General features: G+C 49.9%; 1 protein-coding gene across 1 annotated transcript in view; it reads right to left on the bottom strand.

The window, feature by feature from the left end:
* Positions 1 to 22,527, bottom strand: part of ASTN2 (astrotactin 2) — a 668,315-nt gene that overhangs the window by 628,852 nt on the left and 16,936 nt on the right. The gene's annotated exons all lie outside the window — the stretch shown is intronic.

The raw sequence follows: 22,527 nt of genomic DNA on the forward strand, positions 1-22,527 counted from the left end.
TTATTTGGTCGCTGTAGTCTACGTAAATCTTTACGTAGACTACAGCGAAAACAAGGGCAACGCAAATAGCGTTGCCCTTATTTTCACCGTAGTCTACGTAATCTTTATGTAGACTACAGCGACCAAATAAGGAACGAGAATGGCGGCTCCCTATGGGGGCCGCCATTATCCGTATGCGCTTTTTTTTTTTAAAGTCACCCGTGATAGGCTACGTAAATCGTCACGTAGCCTATCACGGCTGACTTTGGAAATCTAGCCATGATAGGCTACGTTAATCGTCACGTAGCCTATCACGGGGGCGGTTTTTTTTTTTTAGTTTTATTGGAATGGCGGCGGCGGCAGCCGGTCGAAAGATCGGCTGCCGCCCCCGCCCCTGACGAAGACCCGACGAACCGCCGCCGGGACCCGCTGCCGGGAGAGACATTCAGGAAAGGTAAGTCCCGTCTCTGGGGGCGGTGCGGGGGGCGGGGGGGTGCAGAGAATTTCTCCCCGAAACTTGTTCGGGGGGCTGAACACATTGGCGCTCGGCCCCCCAAAGTTTCGGGGAGAAATTCTCCGCCAACCCTAGTGCTCCGTTCTGCCGTTCACAAGCCCCCGGAATTCTCTTTTTTTTTCTGCTCCAAAAATTACGAAGATAAATCCATACCAACAACCGCAATTCCAGTGCCCAGCCGTCTCCATGAGTCTGCATACCTTCTGTAAGAATCGCTATTTTTTGTGAATATTTACGTTGTGTTTTTTTAAAAATTGAAATCCTCCGTCTCCTCTTTAAATTGAAATCCTCCAGTCCTGGAGCAGCATGGTCATTTAAAAAGTTTTTTTTCTTTCTTTAAAACAGCATTGCTTTAAACAAAGAGTGCACCGCTCAGGCACACCTAAGACAGCCTTCTTTTGGGAAGCCCCTAGGAAGAGGAAGTGCTTTGGCTGAAAGTAGACGGAGATGGAGGATTTCAATTTAAAAAGAACACCCACAAACAAGGCAGTGAGCACAATTCATTTTTTAAAAAAACTTACGTACTTATTATCGGAACATACAACACTGGGTTTTTATTTATGAAAATTCCGCGACTCTTTGCAGACGACGAAAAAAAGAGCCGCATGACGGCTGGCTCTGCAGGACCCCGTGGTGCCGTTCCCCAGAGGATTCTGTGGCACGGACTGAAGGGAATTCGATCCCATTTCAGTCCGTGGTAGAATTCTCTAACATCCCTAGCCTGGAAGCCTTGCTAAGCTTCTTTGTGTTCAAACCACCTCACGGAGTATTTTTTTGCTTTTTACTAACTTTCTATTATATATTTTCCTTCCCCTCTCCCCCTCCTCCACTTCTTTTTAAAATTGCTGTGCACTTTAACATACATACTCAGTAAGTGTTTAATGCACAGTGTTCATTTAATGACTGGGTGTATGTAAAAAACCTTAACCTTAACCAAGCACAGAAAATATTAAGCTTTATACCAAATTTATGAGCATAAACACCCCCTTGCATGCTTTCTTTCAGTTTACATATTTGATTTCTGTAGAATTTTACAGGATACTGTTTATCAGTGGATGATTGAGAAGAGACAATGAGCAGAAACCGCATATGTATGACAGAAAAATGGGAACAGGGTCCATAATGCTGGGAAGGATAACCAAATGTGCCATAAATGCTCTGCCTTATGTCATGAAATGCCTATCATGTTTATAAAAATGCTCTCGATTGGCTCTCTTATATCTATACTTAGCATTGTCTGGGGGTCTGTTTCATGCCTGTGTTTGCCAAACTATCTGAGAGCACATCCCCATGAAAAAGCATTCTAAAAATTCTAAAATCCTTTCACGTGTGGGTGACCAAACGTGAGAAGGCCTTCTCTGCAGTGGCTCCACACCTTTGGAACAAGTTGCCATTGGAGGTCCACCATGCTCTGTAATTAGGGATGTACGAAAGTCCCTTACCTTGCCCGAAATTTGATTCGCAGTGGGGGGGAGGTACTCCGTCCCTTCCCCCCGAAATTCTGGCCGGGGGGGAGGCGCCCCATCCCTCCTGCTGCGAATCCTGCTGGCTGGGAACGCAAATGGCGGCGGCCATAGCCGCCACCGTTTGCATCCCTGCAGTCAGCCGTGATAGGCTACGTAAATGTTTACGTAGCCTATCACGGCTGAGTTAAAAAACAAAAAAACCTGCGCATACGCAAATGGCGGCGCCCATGGGCGCCGCCATTTGCATATGCGTGGTTTTGCTTTTGCTTTTTAACTCAGCTGTGTATTTTTTTTAAAATCACGGTATTTTTAAAAAAATCTAGCCGTGATAGGCTACGTAAATCTTTACGTAGCCTATCACTTTTTTTTTTTTTTAAACTTGGAAATGGCGGCGGCGGCAGCCGGTCGGAAGACTGTCCGCCGCCGCCGCACCACCACTGCTGAACCGCCTGCCAGAGATTTGCCGCCAGGGACATTCGCACAAGGTAAGTCCCGTCCTGGGGGGGTGTGGCAGACCGTTTCGCCACCGATTTTGGGGGGCCGAATGCGCTGGCATTCGGCCTCCCCGAGATTCGTGGCAAAATTCTCTGACATCCCTACTGTCATTGCAGGCTTTTAAGAAGGCCTTGAATACATATTATTTCACCATGGCCTTCTCTTGATATGATTGCTGTTGTGGTGGTTTTTGCTCTTGTTGGTTTTATTGCTGGCTTCTATCGTTGCTTTTATTGCTATTTTATTGTGTTTATGTTTTTTATTACTTTTAATATTTTAACTGTTTTTATGTGTTTTATTGCTGTGAGCCGCCTTGGGAGGGCTTCTGCCCTGAAAGGCGGCCAAGAATTTTTAAAAAAATAAATACAAATTTAAAAATTGTATAAAATGTTTCATAAATGAAGAATTCAGAAATCTGCAGTGTGGGGTTTTTTTGTTTTTGTTTTTAAAGGCACAGACTTACAGCATATCCAGTCACTGCTCTAAATCTGGTCTGGACCAGGGCTGCAGTAAGCCATCACCAGAACAATGCTGGACCAGTGGCATATTAACATGCCTTCTACTTCTGACAATCCTTCACAAGGCTGAGTGTTCCTGTATTGTTTTGTGAGTCTTAGCCTTTCCCTAGGCAGACCCCAGATCCTTGCCCCAGAGCCAGCCAAAACTAGGGGTGTACGAAACCCCGCTTACCTGTCTCCGCCAGGTTCTGCTGGGGGGGGGAGATGCTCCATCCCTCCCCCCGGAATCCTGGCCGGCCGGCTCTGCTCTGCGGCCAAGCCGCGGAGCTGCCAGCTGGCTCCGGCTGCCTACAGCCGGACATCCGGCCGCTGGGCACCCCTGCAGGGACGCAAATGGCGGCTGTCATAGCTGCCGTCATTTGCGTCCCTTTCTTTTGCCATGATAGGCTATGCAAAAATTTACGTAGCCTATCACGGCAGGGGGAAAACCCAAGTGTATGCAAATGGCGGTAGCCACCGCCATTTGCATACGCTGGTTTTTCCCCCCCCCCTGATATGATAGGCTACATAAATACTTACGTAGCCTATCACCAACTCCACAGGGACGCAAATGGCGTCCCTGTGTTAGCCGTGATAGGCTATGTAGGTATTTACGTAGCCTATCACGGCTGAAGAGGAGCAAGCGAATGGCCGCTGCAGGACGGCCGCCATTCGCACAGCAGCGTGGACGGGAGCAGGCAAGTGCTCCGTTTCGCGTGCCTTTCGTGGGGTGGGGGTGGTGGGGATGTCGTCCCGCGTGCCTTTTGTGGGGTGGGGGGGCGGGGGCTTTGTTCCGCGATGGGTTTCAGGGGGCCGAACGCCAGTGGATTCGGCCTCACCAAGATCCGTCGTGGAATTCTATGACATCCCTAGCCAAAACACTAGAGAATCTCAGGTGTCAAGAATGAATCTGAGCGTGTGGAGATAGTTAGCAGCTCAGATTCAGAATGGGAACAGCCACAACCAGGGAGGCTCCCTCTCTTGTGAGCTCAGATATGGAAAGGTGTTCTTCTCAAGACAGATGGCTCGACCTGAAGCCCCCCCCCCCATGAGAACCCAGGTCTGGGAGAGGAGGAAAGTGAGGGGGCGTGACTTGAGGGATGCTAGGGTCCATCGCAGAGCGAAGCGGGAAAAGTTAGAAGCACAGCTCAGACACTCCTCCAGTTTGGCTGTGTGTGATAGCCTACATAGGAGGGGGCAACTATAAGCTAGTCTGGCCAGGAAGTTCTTGTTCAAACTGCCAGCAACTTCTCTAACTTCCCCTTCAGCTCCTCTGTTGGTATTCGTAATTGCGTGGAGTAGCTGTTTCCTTTGTAGCCTGACAGTCTCCTAGGATTTGCATTTGTAAGGAACCTGGCCGTTAACTAATAAAGTAGTGAGCGTGATGCCTGGTATCTCGGAGTGTATTGATTGCAAAGGGGGAGGAGGACAAAGGAATGTGACATCAGGTTTTTGATACGTTTTCCTTCTAGAAACAACAAAGAAGCCTGACCACAGCACACCACTGATAAGAAGGGAGGAGGGGCTTTTAGTCCCACTGGGCGCAGGGCCGGTGTCAAGGTTAGGCATGTTTGGGCATCTGCTGAGGGACCGAACCCTGCCAGGGTCCTCTAACAAGAGCCCCCTGGATTTGCTCCTCTTCTTCACCATGGCAGTTTGCTTCTTCGCCTGCCTCTCGCTCTGGCCTAGACAATGGTGGAGGTGTGAAGGAGGAGTAGATGCCACCATGTACTTGCTCTCCAGCTCTCTGCCTGCGAAGCAAGCAAGAGGTAGCAATGGTGATAAAGGGAGTGCAATAGCAGCTGGGGGCAATGGCGCCGAGAATGCAGGCTCACTGAAGGTGGTGGGCCATGGAGGGTGCCTTGCCCAAGGGACCTCAAAACTCGGAGCTGGCACTGACTGGGTATGTTGATCAAGCATCACTCCATGCATCTTAACCCAGCTTACTGGCAGGGAGTAGCATCCCAGCCTCCATCCTGGGCCCTCAACCACCCTTAGCCAGCTCATCTGCTCCTGCCTGCCCCTGTCACTCTTCCTGCAGGGCCAGGCCATTTGAAGACACTTTGTCATTTCTGCCCAGCCTGGTGCTGACTTCCCGAGTTCCATCCTGTCATGGGAATGAGGTCACCGAGTTCAAATCATTAATTTCTGCCGTGGAGAGGGGCTGACAGGCCCAGCGCAGGCATGAATGATGATGGATCTCCAGGAGAGACCAGGCAAACCTTGCCCCTTAATCATACAGAGAGTGTCTCTTTGGGGCACTAATACAGGCCAAGCACTTTCCATCCAATTGCACCCCTTCTCAGTCTAAATGCTGCAAACTGCTGATGTGGGCGTGCTGCACTCAAGGCATGATTCCAAGCCAAGGAAGCTATTCATTTTACTGTGTTTTTCCCCCCCTCTAGAATATCCTTCTTCTCCCAACTATTTACACACCTCAGACTGTTCTCAAGCCCAATGGAACCAGAGTTAGCCCTGGCTCTTGCAATGCATAGAAATTAGAACTCTAATGCTCCTTGAGCAGCTCACAAAGGGCTCTTTCACATGGAGCTTTTATCCTGCTATTGAGATTGCTCACTCACGGAAGTCTGCAGGTCCTTTTCATGATGTCGTCAACCTCCAGGGCACATCCAGAGGCATTTCCTGGTTATTCCATGTTTAAAAGATCCGGAGAAAATGAAGCATCAAAACATCTCAGATTGTTGCGCCATTAAAACAGCCACTAGGTGGCTCTGTTTCATTGAGTTCTATGGAACCGTGAAAATTCAGAGCTTCCCCTCTCAGCCATCATGTGGTCGCCGTCTGGGAACCTGCTGTAAATGCAGAAAAGGCTCCATAACGGTAGGACTGCAGATTTTTCTTTATAGTAAAGGCAGCCAATGTCAGCTCTTCTCCCTGGTCAAAAACTACCCTCTAGTCAACCAAATGATACTAAACTGCTCAATGAAGCCATCTCTCTCTCTCTCTCTCTCTCTCTCTCTCTCTCTCTCTCTCTGCAGCATTAAGCCTCCAGCTTGCTAAAAAGAGAAGGAACCACATTAGGGCATTTAGCCCTTGTTTTGCCAAGAGGCAAAGGTTCTTTTTCGGATTCAGAAGCCACACACACACACACACACACACACACACACGGTTAGAAGTTTATTAAAGAGTTTATTAAAGAGCAGGCAAAATGATAACATACGATACCAGTGCAGAGCAAGATAGCTTCCTTCTCCTTTCTGTTGTCAGGAGGTCCATATAAACAGCAACAGAGAGACCCCAGGTGAATGGCCAGTACGAAGCATCTCTGCAGCCCAGGTCTGTGCTAAAGCTCAGCCTGGGTGACAACACCTATGGGGCTTATATTCTTAAGATCTCCTTTGGCTGCATGCAGTTTGGGGCAGCACCCTATCTCCTGTTCTGGTGGTCTGATTTGTCGGTCTCATGATTCCTGTACCACCCAACAGATAAGCTAGAGACAAGTGGACAGCGGCCAAAATAATTAATGCAGGGATCCTCCCGTATTCCAAGGTTGTGTCTTTCCAAGTCAGCGGCTAACCTTGAAAGGCAAAAAACAGTTAGGCTAAGAGGCTTGACAACCCTTAAGGGGGCCTAGTTCTTAAGGCCGTTCAGGAGGTTCAGGCATAGAAGGAATAGTTGGTGCCAAGTCACCCTAACTCCTTGAGATACAATCGTCTTCCAGCGCATTTCCCTCTACAGCCCTAAAGCAGGGCTGGGGAACCTCAGGCCCAGGGGCCAAATCTGGCCTTCCTGGAGTCCCAATTTGGCCTCTGGGATTCCCCAGGAGGCCCCGACCCCTCTTCCCCAACCACCAATTGTTTGGTGATCTCCTGGCTTCTAGGCAGTTTTTCCCCATTCTAAAAGTTCGAAACACCTCTCCGAACGCTTGGTTACTGGCTATAAGAGCTTTAAGCTAAAATATGCTGGTATTTTGGCCCCTCCCCTTTGCCTTTGGCCAAGCCCACCACTGGAATGCAGCTCCCAAGAGCTTCTTGGGAATTGAAGTCCTCCCTCAGGCCAAGACAAGTTCCCAACCTCTGCCCTAAAACAATTTGCAAGCTGGAGAAGCAAAGCTGCCTTTTGCGAAATGCCCAGAGAGCTTTGGCTATTGGGTGGTATAGAAATGAAACAAACAAACAATGAAACATCGGGATAGCCTTGGCTATCTGTGCGTTGTCCCCCTCCCCCCCAAACGTTTTGAATCCGAAAGTTTCTGGAAAGTTGTCCACTACCCTCAATCTATGAAGAGTAAAAAATGTATGTAATGTCAATTTTATGTGCTGCATAAATATCGGATTTTTCCCCCCAGTAGCGAAAAGCAGTCGAACTGAAATATTTGATTAAGGCAAAGGAGAAAACGACGAAAAAGCAATAAAGTGTGGTTGAAATGTTATGTTCAAACAAATGCAACACTTTACTTGGATTTTATTATTGGAATACCTGTAAATATTTTAAATACTGTAAATATTTTAAGACATGACAACTCAACAGCACACACTGCCCCTTGCCTTATTTATATTTTAAGGCGCGAGGGGGGGGGGGACGGAAGCCACTGAAAAGATACATATAAATGCACCACCTATGAAGCGAGCATGTATATTCTGTGTGTGTACTTAGATATGCGCATAATAGGCATGCATGCTTCATAGGCAGCCATCTAGGGATGGCGGAGAATTCCACCACGGATTTCAGTGAGGCCAAATGCACTGACATTCAGCCCCGCAAAACCCGTGGCGGAATGGCATCCCCCCCCCCCAGATTACCCCCCGGGATGAAGCTTACCTGGGGCGGATGTTCCGGCGGTGGCGGCTCCGGCAGCGGCTCCGGCGGCAGCGGCGGCAGGTCTTTCGACCAGCTGCCACGGCCGCCATTTGCGTCTGCTGTTTGATGTGATAGGCTATGTAAGTACTTACGTAGCCTATCACGGCAAGCAAAAACAACAACCAGCATACGCAAATGGCGGCCGCCATTTGCGTTCCCTTTTCTTCACTGTTTTAGCCTACGTAAATATTTACTTAACTATTATGGCAGAAAAAGTGGGAATGCAAATAGCGTAGTGGGCGCTATTTGCGTTCCTTTTTTCATTGTAAAGCTTATATAAATATTTACATAGGCTAAAACGGCGAGAAAAAAAAGGAATGCAAATGGCGCCCACTACGCTATTTGCATTCCCTTCCCCCCCCCCATAATAGCCTACGTAAATATTTATGTAGCATAAAAAAATGGCGGCTGCCATAGCCGCTGCCATTTGCGTACGCTGTTTTTTTTGGGGGGGCCTGCCGTGATAGGTTACGTAAATACTAACGTAGCCTATCACGGCCGCCTGGCTGGGGGCAAATGGCGGCCACTACAGCGGCCGCGATTTGCGTCCGCAGCAGCCCGTCCGTGGCCGGAATTCTGGCTGCGGACGGCCCTGGCTGGCTGCTCCGCGGAGCAGCCACGGAGCGGAGCTGGCCAGGCAGGATTCCAGGGGGGAGGACCGGATCGACTCCCCCCCGCATCGAGGATTCTGGGGGGAGGGACGGAGCGCCTTCCTCCCCCACCGCCGCGAATCACATCTGCGAAAAGGTACGTGACTTTCGTACATCCCTACAGCCACCTAAAAGATTCATTAATTTATCTGCTATTGTAACCACTCCGGTTGCCCGATGTGACTCATATTCTGTTTGTTAATCAAGTGTTTACGACTTGGTTTTATGAAACAATGCATTTCTAAATCTGGAACATTCACCACAGAATAATGTTGGAAACATTTCAGAACATTTTCCACCAAATGTCACTGGGGTGTGGCCACACCTGTTTTTGGTAGGAGGTCCCTTCTACCTCTCATAGAGCAATGAAGGCCTGCTGCATAGTAAGAACATATGACAATAAGAACATAAGAAGAGCCTTGTTGTATCAGACTAAGGGTCCATCTAGTCCAGCCTTCTATTCACACAGTGGCCAATGAGCTGTCAACCAGGAAACCTCAAGCAGGGCATGAGCACAACAGCACCGTCCCACCCATGTTCTCCAGGAATGTGTGTACATGGACTCACTGCCTCTGGTACTGGAGGTAGCACATAGCCATCAAGACTAGGAGCCATTGGTAGCCTTCTCCTCCAGGAATTTGTCCAACCCCCTTTTAAAGCCATCCAAGTTGGTGGCCATCACTAGATCTTGTGGTAGCAAAGTCCATCGTTTAACTATGGACTGTGTGAAGAAGCCCTTCCTTTTATCTGTCCAGCAGAATGGGGCAGCAAAGTTTTGAAGAAATAGAAGTGACTGTACCACACAGCCAGTGTGGCACAGTGGCTAGAATGTTGGACTAGGGCTGGGGCTACTTAAGTTCAAATCTCCACTCACGAGGGAACTTCAAGCCAATCGCCAGCTCTCCACCTAATCTGCCTCATAGGGTTGTTGTGAGGAGAATGTGGGCGGGGGGAACACGACTATGTACACCACCTTGAGCTTCTCGGGGGAAATATGAGTAGTAAATATCACTTCAAAATGCACAGAATAATACTTTAAAAAAGAAGCCGCTGCTTCTCTGTGTTTAAAAACGAACTCCCAGTAAGTAGAAAAATTAGCCAAGGAAGGAGCAAAATACGAACCTTTTTTCCCTAGTGTGCTAATATTTTGTTTCATTTTGTTTTGTTTTTACACACACACACTTTTCTAAGCACGGGATGAGTTCAAAAAAGGCATTTTCTACCTGTAATCTGAAGCCCATCCTCTCACTTGAGAATTCCGCCACCTCATTCTGATGCATGTTTTAGACCAGGCTGTTGTCATAACACTTGATGTCGGAAAAGGTTAGATTAGAGCTGGCAGGAAAAGCTATAAGCTTAGAAACTCCCCAGAGAGGCCCCGTCAGGATATCTTATAGTCATTCAGAGAACACACTGCCCAGAAAAGCAGGACATTGTATATAACCCCAGTCACCAATCAGGAGCAAGTGATGCTCAGCATTTTAGGAGCAGGAAGTGTGATGGAGTGTAGATTACACTCATGACACTCGCACCATTTTCTGTTGGGGCTTCTTTTTTAGGGATGTACGAAAATCACTTATCTTTCAGGGATTATGCTGATGGTGGGGGGGAGGCGTTCTGTCCCTCCCCCCGGAGTCCTCGACGGGGGGGGAGGCGCTCCGTTCCTCCCCCCCTGGAATCCTGGCCAGCCGGCTGTGCTCTGCAGCGATTCTGTGGAGCCGCCAGCCGGCTCCACCAGCAGCCAGACATCCAGCCACTGGCTAGCAGGGACGCAAATGGCGGCAGCTGTAGCCGCCACTGTTTGCATCCCTGCAGTCAGCCGTGATAGGCTATGCAAATGTTTACGTAGCCTATCACGGCTGACTTTAAAAACAACAACAACACACGTATGCAAATGGTGGCGGCCATGGCCGCCGCCATTTGCATTCCTTATTTTGGCACGTCTTAGTCTACGTAAACATTTACGTAGACTAAGACGGCAAAAATAAGGGGAATGCAAATAGCGTAGCGTCTACGCTATTTGCGTTCCCCTTATTTTCGCCGTAGTCTACGTAAATGTTTACATAGACTAAGATGTGCCAAAATAAGGAACGCAAATGGCGGCGCCCATGGGCGCTGCCATTTGCGTACACGCATTTTTTTAAAATAAATCAGCCATGATAGGCTACGTAAACATTTACATAGCCTATCACGGTGTTTTTTAAAATTTAGCCGTGATAGGCTACGTAAATCTTTATGTAGCCTATCACGTTTTTTTTTTTTTTTTAATTTGGAAATGGTGGCGGTGGCAGCCGGTCGGAAGACCGGCCGCCGCCGCCGCTGCCGAACCACCGCCGGAGCCGCCGCCGGAGCCGCCGCCGGAGCCGCCGCCGCCAGAAAGATTCGCCCTCGGTAAGTCCTGTCCCGGGGGGTGGCGGGGGGGCGGGCCGTTCTGCCACCGATTTCGGGGGGCCAAATGCGCTGGCATTCGGCCTCCCCAAGATCTGTGGCAGAACTTTCGTACATCCCTACGTAAATGTTTACGTAGCCTATCACTTTTTTTTTGTTTTTTTGTTTTTTTTAACCTGGAAATGGCGGCGGCAGCAGCTGGTCAGAAGACTGGCCGCTGCCGCCGCTGAACCGCCGCCGGAGCCGCCGCTGCCAGGAAGATCCGCCCAAGGTAAGTCCTGTCCCGGGGGGTGGCAGGGGGGTGGTGGGCCATTCCGCCACCGATTTTGGGGCCCGAATGTGCTGGCATTCGGCCTCCCCGAGATCCATGGCGGAACTTCCGTACATCCCTATTCTTTTTGGAGTGATGCAGATGGGGAATGGAGGTGGGGGAGGACCAGATGCAAAGCAGGACAGATTGTCTGTATTTTTAAAAACCATTTCATGGAAGAAGGTAATTTGGTAGGTGCAGCTTTCTCCACCCTGCATGAGAAACTGCTCCTGCAAAACTTCTAAACAATGCTTACAAATATAAGCACTTTTTTTTTGCATCTGGTCAATATAAAGACAGAAGGAGAAAAATGGGCATGTTTTCGCAAACGTGCGAAAAGTTTGAAGTGGCTCCTGTGTTGCATTCTGGAGTCCTGCAGCTGAAAAGGTTGAAGACTTTTGATCACTCTGTGGCAGGGGCACCTGCTATCAGGATTGGGGCCAAGATCCCTAGTTTGGTTTTTGACTCCGATTCAGATTTAGAGATGGAGCTAGAAGAAGCCCAGCCAAGACAGGGACCGGGGAGGAAATTCTCCAAGACTCTCCAGAAGGCAGTGAAGAACCTTCCCAGGGGTTCATCGAGCAGGAGGGCCAGGCTCAGAGACCATCCCCCCCCTCCCTGTGGGAACCTGGCCTCTGTTGGAGGGGGAGAAAGCAGTAGAATTGCCAGATGCCAGAGCTCACCGTGGAGCTGAGGTGGGAGGCGTCCCACCAGATTGGCTGCCCATCAGAAGTTGGGTCAGGTGGATCCTCCTTGAAGGGAGGAGCCCAGAAAAAGCCTGCCTAAAATTGTGGGAAACCCATCCATTAGTTGAAAGGCAACTGCCCTGCTTTCAGTAGCTCTCTGAACAAAAAAGGCTATTTAGCTAATTAGGCCCAGAGGACAGCTCCTAGAATTGGTAGTCACTTCAGATATGAAGAGGTGCTATTCACTGAATAAAAGGGTTTGTGGATTGCACAGAGACTTTCTCTTGCCTCACTGCTCAGTGGGAGGGCTTGGAATCCCCAACACCTGCCTTGCCTACTGAAAAGTCCAGGGTTCAATTCCCCATCTCCCATTAAAATGATCAGGTAAACAGAGCCAGTGAGGACCCTTTTCTGCCTGAGGCACTGGAGAGACAGTGCCAGTGTCCATCAGAGCTACTGAGCTAGATGAACAAAACAGTCAGACCTGCTATAAGGTGCCTTCTGACGGGACGGATCCAGACTTAGTCAATGGAACCTAAGTTAGTCATGACTAACTTGAGTTCCATTGATTTCAATGGGTCTACTCTAAGTAGTCTGGATCCAGCTCCATGCTCTGAAGGCCATTGACAATACAAATGTGTCCCTGTACGGTCACAGGTCACAACATGGAAGAGGTAGGTCTCTTGAAGGAGACTGAAGCAGTTGCTAGGAGGACACCAGCACCAGCTTGGCCTCTGTGCTTGTCTTAACCAATTCAGGGGCAGGAGTTCATCCACCTTTTTCAAACAGGCCCACGTCAGCACCCTCAAACACTAGACAGTGACTATCTTGCCATTAAGACTATTGCTATGACAGAATTACCCATCTTTGTTCCTCTATGAATGAAATATACTGGTCCTCCCCAACCTGGCAACCTCCAGATGTCTTGGACTACATCTCCCAGCATTCCTGACTATTTGCCATGCTGGCTGAGGCTGATAAGACTTTCGGTCCAAAACATCTGGAAGCATGAGGTTGGGAAAGGCTGAAATCGATGAACTCGCTGATTTCACTTAAGTCAGATCTCTGTTGGCCGTTCTATGTTGTTCTGCACTGGGGAACTTCACACATAAACTGTAAGACTTGGATGGTCCTTCCCCTTCGCAATCAACACCGCAAGGAGACAAAGCTTCAGGCTAATACAACTTTAATTTGCCAGAGCCTAGTCTCTCTACAAATGCAGATTCAAGGAAAACTCTCAGGCTGCCCCCAGGCTCTAAACAACTAATTAACAATCTCTAAGCAGAGGAGACGAACCAGAGGGAGAGAAGGTTGCAGGCAGTTTGGGGTATAAACTCCCGGCCAAGCTAGCTTCACAGTGATGTCCTTCCCTTAGGGTGGCTCCCCCCCGCCCCAACATTGGCTTCCAAGAGTGGCTATCTGGGTGGAGTGTCCGAGCTCTGCCCTTAACTTTTCCCGCTCTGCTTTGCGTTGTGCCCTAGCGTCTCTCAAGTCACGCCCTTCCTCCTCCTCCTCTGAAACTTGCATTCTCACAGTGGAGGGGCGGGGCAGGGACTCAGTCTGGGCCATCTGTTGGTCAAGGTCTTGGGAGGACTCTCTTCCAGCATTTTGGCTCACTAGGGAAGGTCCCTCCCCAGCCTCTGATCTAGCTGCTGCTTCAACTCTGATTCAGAATCGGAGCTGTCAGACATCTCAAAGTGCTTAGACTCATCTCTGACACTAGGCAGCCCAAACCTCACATCCATTCTGCACCAGCAATGGTAGTTTACCTATTCGTTTCCAGGTCCAGCTTAAGCTGCAGATATTAGCCTTCAAATTCCTAAATGGTTTGGGGCCAGGCTTTCTCAAGGACTGCCTACACCCATATGTACCTGCTCACACCTTATGGTTGGGATCTGAGGCCCTGCTCTTTGGTCTACTGGAGACAGCTATTAGGTTGATGACTACCAGGGACAGGGGCTTCTCTGTGGTGGTGTCAGGTTCCCAGTGGTCATGCCTAACCCAGGCCAGGGTGACTCATTGGATGATGATTCTGAGACCACAGAGTCCAACAACCCTGTGCATCATCCTGACACTGGCACTCCTACCACCTCCAAAGAAGCTACAGCAGGTCCTCCACTGAGGAACCCCTGCTTGAGGTCCCTGAGGACCATACATCCCCCATATAATCTGGTCCAGCTGCTGTTCCAACTCTGATTCAGAACTGGAGCTGTCAGACACCTCAAGGCGCTTAGCCTCATCTCTGACATCAACATACAGCCAAGAGAGATTCATTCTTTACACAGCTCTGTACCATAAACTGGCCATTGGCCTTTAACTGGCGTATTAGGACTCTAAAAGGTGTGTTGCACAAGGGACTGCCACATTCTTCTTTTCTTTTATTGGGAACAGTCTGAACCAGAAAGATGGACATTTATAGCTTAAAAAAATGTAAGTGGGTGGGTCCGATATAGCAGATACGTGTGAAAGGGTGGCGAGTACTGCCTTACAGGAAGGGAACGCTAAAAGAGCACTCAGCCAGAGGACAACTGAACACTATTGTTACACCTCTGTTTATAGAAAGACAGACATTGCCAGACTAAACTGCTCAAAAGTGTTTGATGTATTCACAGGAACAGCATTGTGATGTATCTTACTGAGAGACTAGTGAAAAGCTATTAGCATAACCAGTGTCTTTGTCAGGAAAATGACACTTTAAAGACAAATCAAAATGCTGAGTTCCCTTAATATTACAGCACACGCATTTAGTCATACTTAACACCGGTTCTTATGCTGCCTTTGAAAAGGATGAGAGAGGAGTGGGGGATGCTCCTTTCTCTTTCTCTATCGCACCCACCCACCAACCAAAACAAGAAAAATCTTGTTTAGTGGAACATTATGGAAGAGACAAAAATGGAGCTGCTGCAGCCAAGAAGCAAACTGCCAGTGGACGTTTTGCAAACCTGTTTTCTTTCTTCTTTCTTCCTCTTACCAATTGCTTGCAAAAAATAAATAAAATACAATAAAATACAATTCTCCTCCTTTGTCTGCATTTGGACTGATCAATGTTACACCTCTTGCTTGTGGTGGTCACAAAAGCATTGCAACGCATTTTAGAACCAATTTGTTTATAAAGCCACAAGGTAATATTACAAATGTTGGAGATAGACTGGGGCGGGGGGGATGTAAAAGCCTGTATTAGCACTAGGACGTACCGATAGGGATGTCAGAGAATTCCGCCACGGATCTCGGTGAGGCCGAATGCCAGTGCATTCAGCCCCCCGAACTCCGTGGCGGAACGGCCTGCCACCCCCCCGCCCCCTGGGGATCCCCCCCAGGACAAGATTTACCTGGGGCGGATGTTCTGGACAGCGGCGGCTCCAGCAGCAGCTTCGACGGAGGTGGCGGCGGCTGGTCTTCCGACCAGCTGCCGCCACTGCCATTTGCAGTCTCCCCCCCCCCATTTGTGATAGGCTACATAAAGACTTACGTAGCCTATCACGTCTGGGTTAAAAAAGAAATGCGTATGCAAATGGCGGTGGCTACGGCCATTTATGTTCCCTATTTTTGGTTGTCTTAGTCTACGTAAATATTTACGTAGACTAAGACGGCGAAACTAAGGGGGAACGCAAATGGTGGTGGTACGTGTTGTTGTTTTTTAACCCAGATGCGATAGGCTACGTAAGTCTTTATGTAGCCTATCACAGCTGAATACAGGGACGCAAACGGTGGCGGCTAAGGCCAGCGCCATTTGCGTCCCTGCTAGCCAGCGGTCGGATGTCTGGCTGCTGGCGGAGCTGGCGGAGCTGGCCGGCGGCTCCGCAGAATCCCTGCGGAGCGGAGCCGGCCGGCCAGGATTCCAGGGGAGGGACGGAGCGCCTCCTCCCCACCAGCTGAACCCGGCGGAGCCAGGTAAGAGAGGTTTCGTACATCCCTACGTACTGGCTGTGTAAAATCCTCTCCATCTGTGTTTTGTGGATTGTCAGGAGCTTTTTGTTCCATCTGCTGCTCACAGACAGATGCAGATTTTTTTTCTGTCTTGCGGGAAAAATTCGCAAATAATTTAGGGATATACGAAAGTCACTTACCTTTCCACGGATTATGTTGATGGGGGGCGAGGTGTTCTGTCCCTCCCCCTGGAATCCTTGACAGGGGGGGAGGCGATCCGGTCCTCCCCCCCAGAATCCTCCACGGCCGGCTGTGCTCCGCGGCAGCTCCGCGGAGCAGCTGGCGGGGCCCAGACCAGAGCCGTCCGCAGCCGGATTTCCGGCCGCGGAGGGCTCTGGGTAAAAAAACACAACCACATACGCAAATGGCGGCTATGGCCGCTGCCATTTGCGTTCCTTATTTTTGGCCGTCTTAGTCTACGTGAATATTTACGTAGACTATGACGGCAAAAATAAAGGAGAACGCGAATAGCTTTCATCCGAAATCCCATGGACTCTGCGTGGCATGAGGGGGTCACTCCACAGTGGATTCTGCAGGTCAGATTCTTAGAAATCCAAGCTCATTTTAGTCCATCTCTAATTTCTCCTGCATCCCAAATTAACACTGGGCTGAACTATTAACACTGGGCTGAACCATTCAGCTCCGACCTTTTCATTACGTTCAGGGGTGGGCAACCCCCCTTCAAAGAGTAGATTAATCTTGGGGGTACGGGTGGAATTTGGAGGCAAGGATGGGCTTACCATAAAGGAAAAGTGGCGATTTTTCCTGTGGGGAATACTGCAACCTTGCCTACATGTTAGTAGAAGGGGGCAGTGTTGCAGTAAGTTAGTCCATGGGAATTTTGACCACGCTAGCCTTAGGATCTCTATAGCCTACAATGTGGTTTCCTCCCCCCGCCCTGACTTCCACCATTGCTGGGAGCATGTGTGTTTGCTCTCTCGCCCCTGCCCGTGTAAAGGAATACAAAATGCACTGAACAAACTGTTTTTGAAACTATTCTGTACATGCACTGTACAGTCAAGGCCAGAAATATCGGAACAAGGATAGCTGTTTTGGCAGTTGGCCTCTGTACACCACCACACTGAAGTTGAAAGCAAACACACCCAGATGGGAGCGAAGTCAGGACTTTCAGCTGTAATTCAAGGGGTTTGGCAAAAGTGGGGCAAAAGCAGCCAGTGGCATACACACACACCCATCATTGGTGGCTCATGAGTAATGGAACAAACCAACATAATTTCAAACTTAAGGATTGCCTTTAATACCTGGATGAAAATCCTTTGCAATCAATGACTGCCTGAAGTCTGGAACCCATGGACATGACCAAATGTGGAATTTCCTCCCTCAAGATAATTTGCCAGGCCTTTACTGCAGCTGCCTTCAGATTAGGGATGTATGAAACACCTACCTGGCTCCGTGCTGGGCAATCCGCGGTGGGGCGGAGGCGCTCTGTCCCTGCCCCCGGAATCCTGCCCGGCCGGCTCAGCTCCACGGCCAAGCCGTGGAGCCGCCGGCTGGCTCCGGCCGCCCCTGGCCACCCACAGCCAAACATCTGGCCACTGGGCAGCCTGCAGGGACGCAAATGGTGGCTGTCGTGGCTGCTGCCATTTGCGTCCCTGTATTGAGCCGTGATAGGCTATGTAAATATTTATGTAGCCTATCACGGCAGGGGGGAAAACCCCAGTGTACACAAATGGCAGTAGCCGCCATTTGCGTATGCTGGAGTTCTCCCCCCCCCGCCGTGATAGGCTACGTAAATACTTACGTAGCCTATCACGGCCTCCGCAGGGACGCAAATGGTGTCCCTGCATTAGCCGTGATAGGCTACATAAGCATTTACGTAGCCTATCACGGCTATGAAGAGGAGGAAGTGAATGGCGGCTGCAGGATGGCCGCCATTTGCAAAACAGCGTGGACGGGAGCAGGTAAGTGCTCTGTTTTGCGCACCTTTCGTGGGGGGGGCGGTGGGGACTTCGTCCTGCGCACCTTTCATGGGTTGGGGGGGCAGGGGCTTCATTCTGCAATGGATTTCGGGGGGCTGAATGCACTGGCATTTGGCCTCACCGAGATCCGTCGTAGAATTCTCTGACATCCCTACTTCAGATGCTGCTTGTTTGTGGGTCGTTCTGCCTTCAGTCTTGTCTTCAGTAAGTGAAAAGCATGCTCTAGTGGGTTGAGATCAGGTGACTGACTTGGCCATTGAAGAACATCACACTTTTTTGCCTTGAGAAACTCTTGGGTAGCTTTTGCTGTATGTTTTGGGTCATTATCCATTAGCCCTATACACTTCAGACTTCATCCTGCTGCTTTTATCAGCAGTCAGGTCATCAATAAACACTAGTGACCCGGTTCCATTGGCAGCCATACATGTCCATGCCATAACACTGCCTCCACCATGTTTGACATATGATGTGATAAGCTTTGGCTCATGAGCTGTTCCTCCCCTTCTCCATACTTTTCTCTTCCCATCATTTGGGTACAAGTTAATCTTGGTTTCATCAGTCCAAAGAATCTTATTCCAGAACCAGGCAGGCTTTTTTAGGTGTTTGCTGGCAAAGGCTAATCTGACCTGTCTGTTCTTGAGTGTTCCCAGTGGTTTGCACCTTGTTGTGAAACTTCTGTATTTACATTCATAAAGCCATCTCTTGAATGTAGATATTGACAATGACATGCCTACCTCCTCAAGAGGGTTCTTGACCTGGCTAGATGTTGTGAAAGGGTTCCTCTTCACCATGAGCAGAATTCTGCGGTCATCCACTTTAGTTGACTTCCAAGTTCTTCCAGGCCATTTGCTGTTGCTCAGCTTGCCAGTTAATTCCTCCTTTTTCAGGATGTTCCAAACTCTTGTGTTGGCCACTCCCAATGCATGGACATCTCTTTGGACCTCATGGTGGGAGTTCCAGTGAACAGCTACCAAATGCAAATGTAACACTCAGAACCACCTCCAGGCCTTTTATCCACTTAATTGGTCATGGGGCACCCAGGAAACAGGCCACACCTGGCCATGCAGCTGCTTGCGAGCCATCCGTTCCTTTTCTTATGAGCCTCCAATGATGGGTGTGTGTGTAGGGATGTCAGAGAATTCCGCCACGGATCTCGGGGAGGCCGAATGCCAGCGCATTTGGCCCCCCGAAAACAGTGGCAGAACGGTCTGCCACGCCCCCGCTCCCCCTCAGGGCGGGACTTACCTTGGGCGGATCTTCCTGGCGGTGGCGGCAGCTCCGGCGGCGGCTCCGGCGGCAGCCGGTCTTCTGACCGGCTGCCGCCACTGCCATTTCCAGATAAAGAAACAAAAAAACAAACAAAAAAACGTAATAGGCTTCATAAAGATTTACGTAGCCTATCATGGCTAAATTTTTAAAAAACACTGTGATAGGCTATGTAAACATAGCCTATGCATAGGCTATGCAAAATAGGCTATGCATTTTTGCATAGGCTATGCAAAATAAGGAACGCAAATGGCGGCGCCCATGGGCGCCGCCATTTGCATATGCGCATTTTTTGTTTTAAATCATCCATGACTGGCTATGTAAACATTTACATAGCCAGTCATGGATGATTTAAAACAAAAAACAAAAAATGCGCATATGCAAATGGCGGCGCCCATGGGCGCCGCCATTTGCGTTCCTTATTTTGGCAAGTCTTAGTCTACGTAAACATTTACATAGACTAAGACAGCGAAAATAAGGGGAACGCAAATACGCTATTGCGTTCCCCTTATTTTCGCCGTCTTAGTCTACGTAAATGTTTACATAGACTAAGACGTGCCAAAATAAGGAACGCAAATGGCGGTGCCCATGGGCGCCGCCATTTGTAGGGATGTCAGAGAATTTCGCCACGAATCTGCCCCCCGCCCCCCTGGGACGGGACTTACCTTGGGTGAATCCTCCTGGTGGTGGCGGCGGCGGCAGCGGTTCGGCGGCGGCCAGTCTTCTGACTGGCTGCCGCCACCGCCATTTCCAGTAAAAAAAAAAAAAAGAACACCAAAAAAACGTGATTGGCTACGTAAGAATTTACGTAGCTTATCACGGCTAGATTTTTAAAAAATACTGTGATAGGTTACGTAAATGTTTACGTAGCCTATCACGGCTGACTGCAGGGACGCAAACGGCGGCAGCTATGGCCGCCGCCATTTGCGTCCCTGCTAGCCATTGGCGGATGTGTGGCTGCTGGTGGAGCCGGCCGGCGGATCCGCAGAATCCCTGCGGAGCAGAGCCTGCTGGCCAGGATTCGGGGGGGAGGGACGGAGCGCCTCCCCCCCCAGCCCGAATTTCGGGGGGACAGAGCACCTCCCCCCCACCATGAATGTCACCCTTCGAAAAGGTAAGTGACTTTTGTACATCCCTAGGTGTGTGTATGCCACTGGCTGTCCTTGAATGGTTTGTCGTTGTTGTTCAGTCATTCAGTCGTGTCCGACTCTTCGTGACCCCATGGACCATAGTACCCCAGGCCTTCCTGTCCTGCGCTCTCTCCCGGAGTGTGCTCAAGTTCATATTCATTGCACCAGTGATGCTATCTAGCCAACTCATCCTCTGCCGTCCCCTTCTCCTTTTGCCTTCAATCTTTCCCAGCATCAGGGTCTTTTCCAGGGAGTTTTCTCTTCGCATTAGGTGGCCAAAATATTTTGAGCTTCAGCTTCAGTATCTGTCCTTCCAATGAGCAGTCAGAGTTGATTTCCTTTAGGATGGACTGATTTGACCTCCTTGCAGTCCAGGGGACTCGTAAGAGTCTTCGCCAGCACCACAGTTCAAAGTAGGGATGACGGAGAATTTCTCCCCGAAACTTCGGGGGGGCGAGCGCCAATGTGTTCGGCCCCCCGAACAAGTTTCGGGGAGAAATCCTCTGCAGCCCCCTGCCCCCCGCACCCCCCCCGGGACGGGACTTACCTTCGCCGAATGTCCCTCCTGGCGGCGGGTCCTGCCGGCGGTTTGTCGGGTGTTCGTGCAGGGCGGGAGCGGCAGCCGGTCTTTTGACCGGCTGCCGCCGCCGCCATTCCAATGAAAGAAAAAAAAAACACGCCCCCTGATAGGCTACGTGATGATTAACGTAGCCTATCATGGCTAGATTTGCAAAGTCAGCCGTGATAGGCTACTCAATCGTCACGTAGCCTATCACGGGTGACTTTAAAAAAAAAAAAAGCGCGTACGCTAATGGCAGCCCCCATAGGGAGCCGCCGTTCCCATTCCTTATTTGGTCGCTTTAGTCTACGTAAAGGTTTATGTAGACTACGGCGAAAATAAGGGCAACGCAAATAGTGTTGCCCTTATTTTCGCCGTAGTCTACGTAAATCTTTATGTAGACTACAGCAACCAAATAAGGAATGGGAACGGCGGCTCCCTATGGGGGCTGCCATTAGCGTACGCGCTTTTTTTTTTTAAGTCACCCGTGATAGGCTACGTGACGATTGACATAGCCTATCATGGCTGACTTTGCAAATCTAGCCGTGATAGGCTACGTTAATCGTCACGTAGCCTATCAGGGGGCGTTGTTTGTTTGTTTTTTTAAACTTTCGAGTTCGCGGCCGGGCGAGGCGGGAAGCCTCCCCCCCCCCCCGGCCTGAACTTCGCGGGGGGAGCAGCGAAGCGCCTCCCCCCCACCGCGAACAACCTTCAAGGACAGGTAAGGACTTTCGTCCACCCCTAGTTCAAAGGCATCAATTCTTCAGCGCTCGGCCTTCCTTATAGTCCAGCTCTCACAGCCATACATTGCTACTGGGAAAACCATAGCTTTGATTATATGAATCTTTGTCGGCAAGGTGATGTCTCTGCTTGTTACTATGCTGTCTAGGTTTGCCATAGCTTTCCTCCCAAAGAGCAAGCGTCTTTTAATTTCATGGCTACAGTCACCATCTGCAGTGATCTTGGAGCCTTGAATGGTTAGTGCCCCATTTTTGTCAAATCCCTTGAATTACAGCTGAAAGTCCTGACTTCTAGGGATGTCAGTGAATTTCTCCATGAATCTCGGGGAGGCCAAATGCCAGAGCATTCAGCCCCCCGAAATGGGGGGAAAACGGTCTGCCCCCCCGCCCCCCCACCCGGGACGGGACTTACCTTGTGCGAATGTCCCTGGCGGCGGCAGCTCCGGCGGCGGTTCAGTGGCGGTTTGGTGGTGGCGGCGGCCGGTCTTCCAACCAGCTGCCACTGCCGCCATTTCCAAGTTAAAAAAAAAACAACGTGATAGGCTACGTAAAGATTTACGTAGCCTATCACGGCTAGATTTTTAAAAAACACCGTGATAAACATTTACGTAGACTACGACGAAAATAAGGGGAACGCAAATAGCGTAGATGCTAGGCTATTTGCCTTCCCCTTATTTTCACCGTAGTCTACGTAAATGTTTACGTAGACTAGCTACGTAAATGTTTATGTAGACTAGACGTGCCAAAATAAGGAACGCAAATGGCGGCGCCCATGGGCGCCGCCATTTGCGTATGTGTGGTTTTTTTTTTACTCAGCCGTGATAGGCTACATAAACATTTACGTAGCCTATCATGGCTGACTGCAGGGACGCAAACCGCGGCTATGGTCGCTGCCATTTGCAGACCCGGCAGGCCAGGATCCGTGGCGGGAGGGACGGGGCGCCTCCCCCCCGGCCAGAATTTCCGGGGGGAGGGACGGGGCACCTCCCCCCAGCCAGAATGTCGGGGGGAGGGATGGGGCGCATCCCCCCCACCTCGAATCACATTTCGTCAAAAGGTAAGTGACTTTCGTACATCCCTCCTTCAATGTGGTGGTGTACAGAGGCCAACTGCCAAAATAGTTATCCTTGTTCCAATATTTCTGGCTCTGACTATATAT

Source organism: Heloderma suspectum, chromosome 14 (genome assembly GCF_057233095.1).
Source record: "Heloderma suspectum isolate Gila_16-S chromosome 14, 16-S_ref, whole genome shotgun sequence".
Classification (NCBI taxonomy): Eukaryota; Metazoa; Chordata; class Lepidosauria; order Squamata; family Helodermatidae; genus Heloderma; species Heloderma suspectum.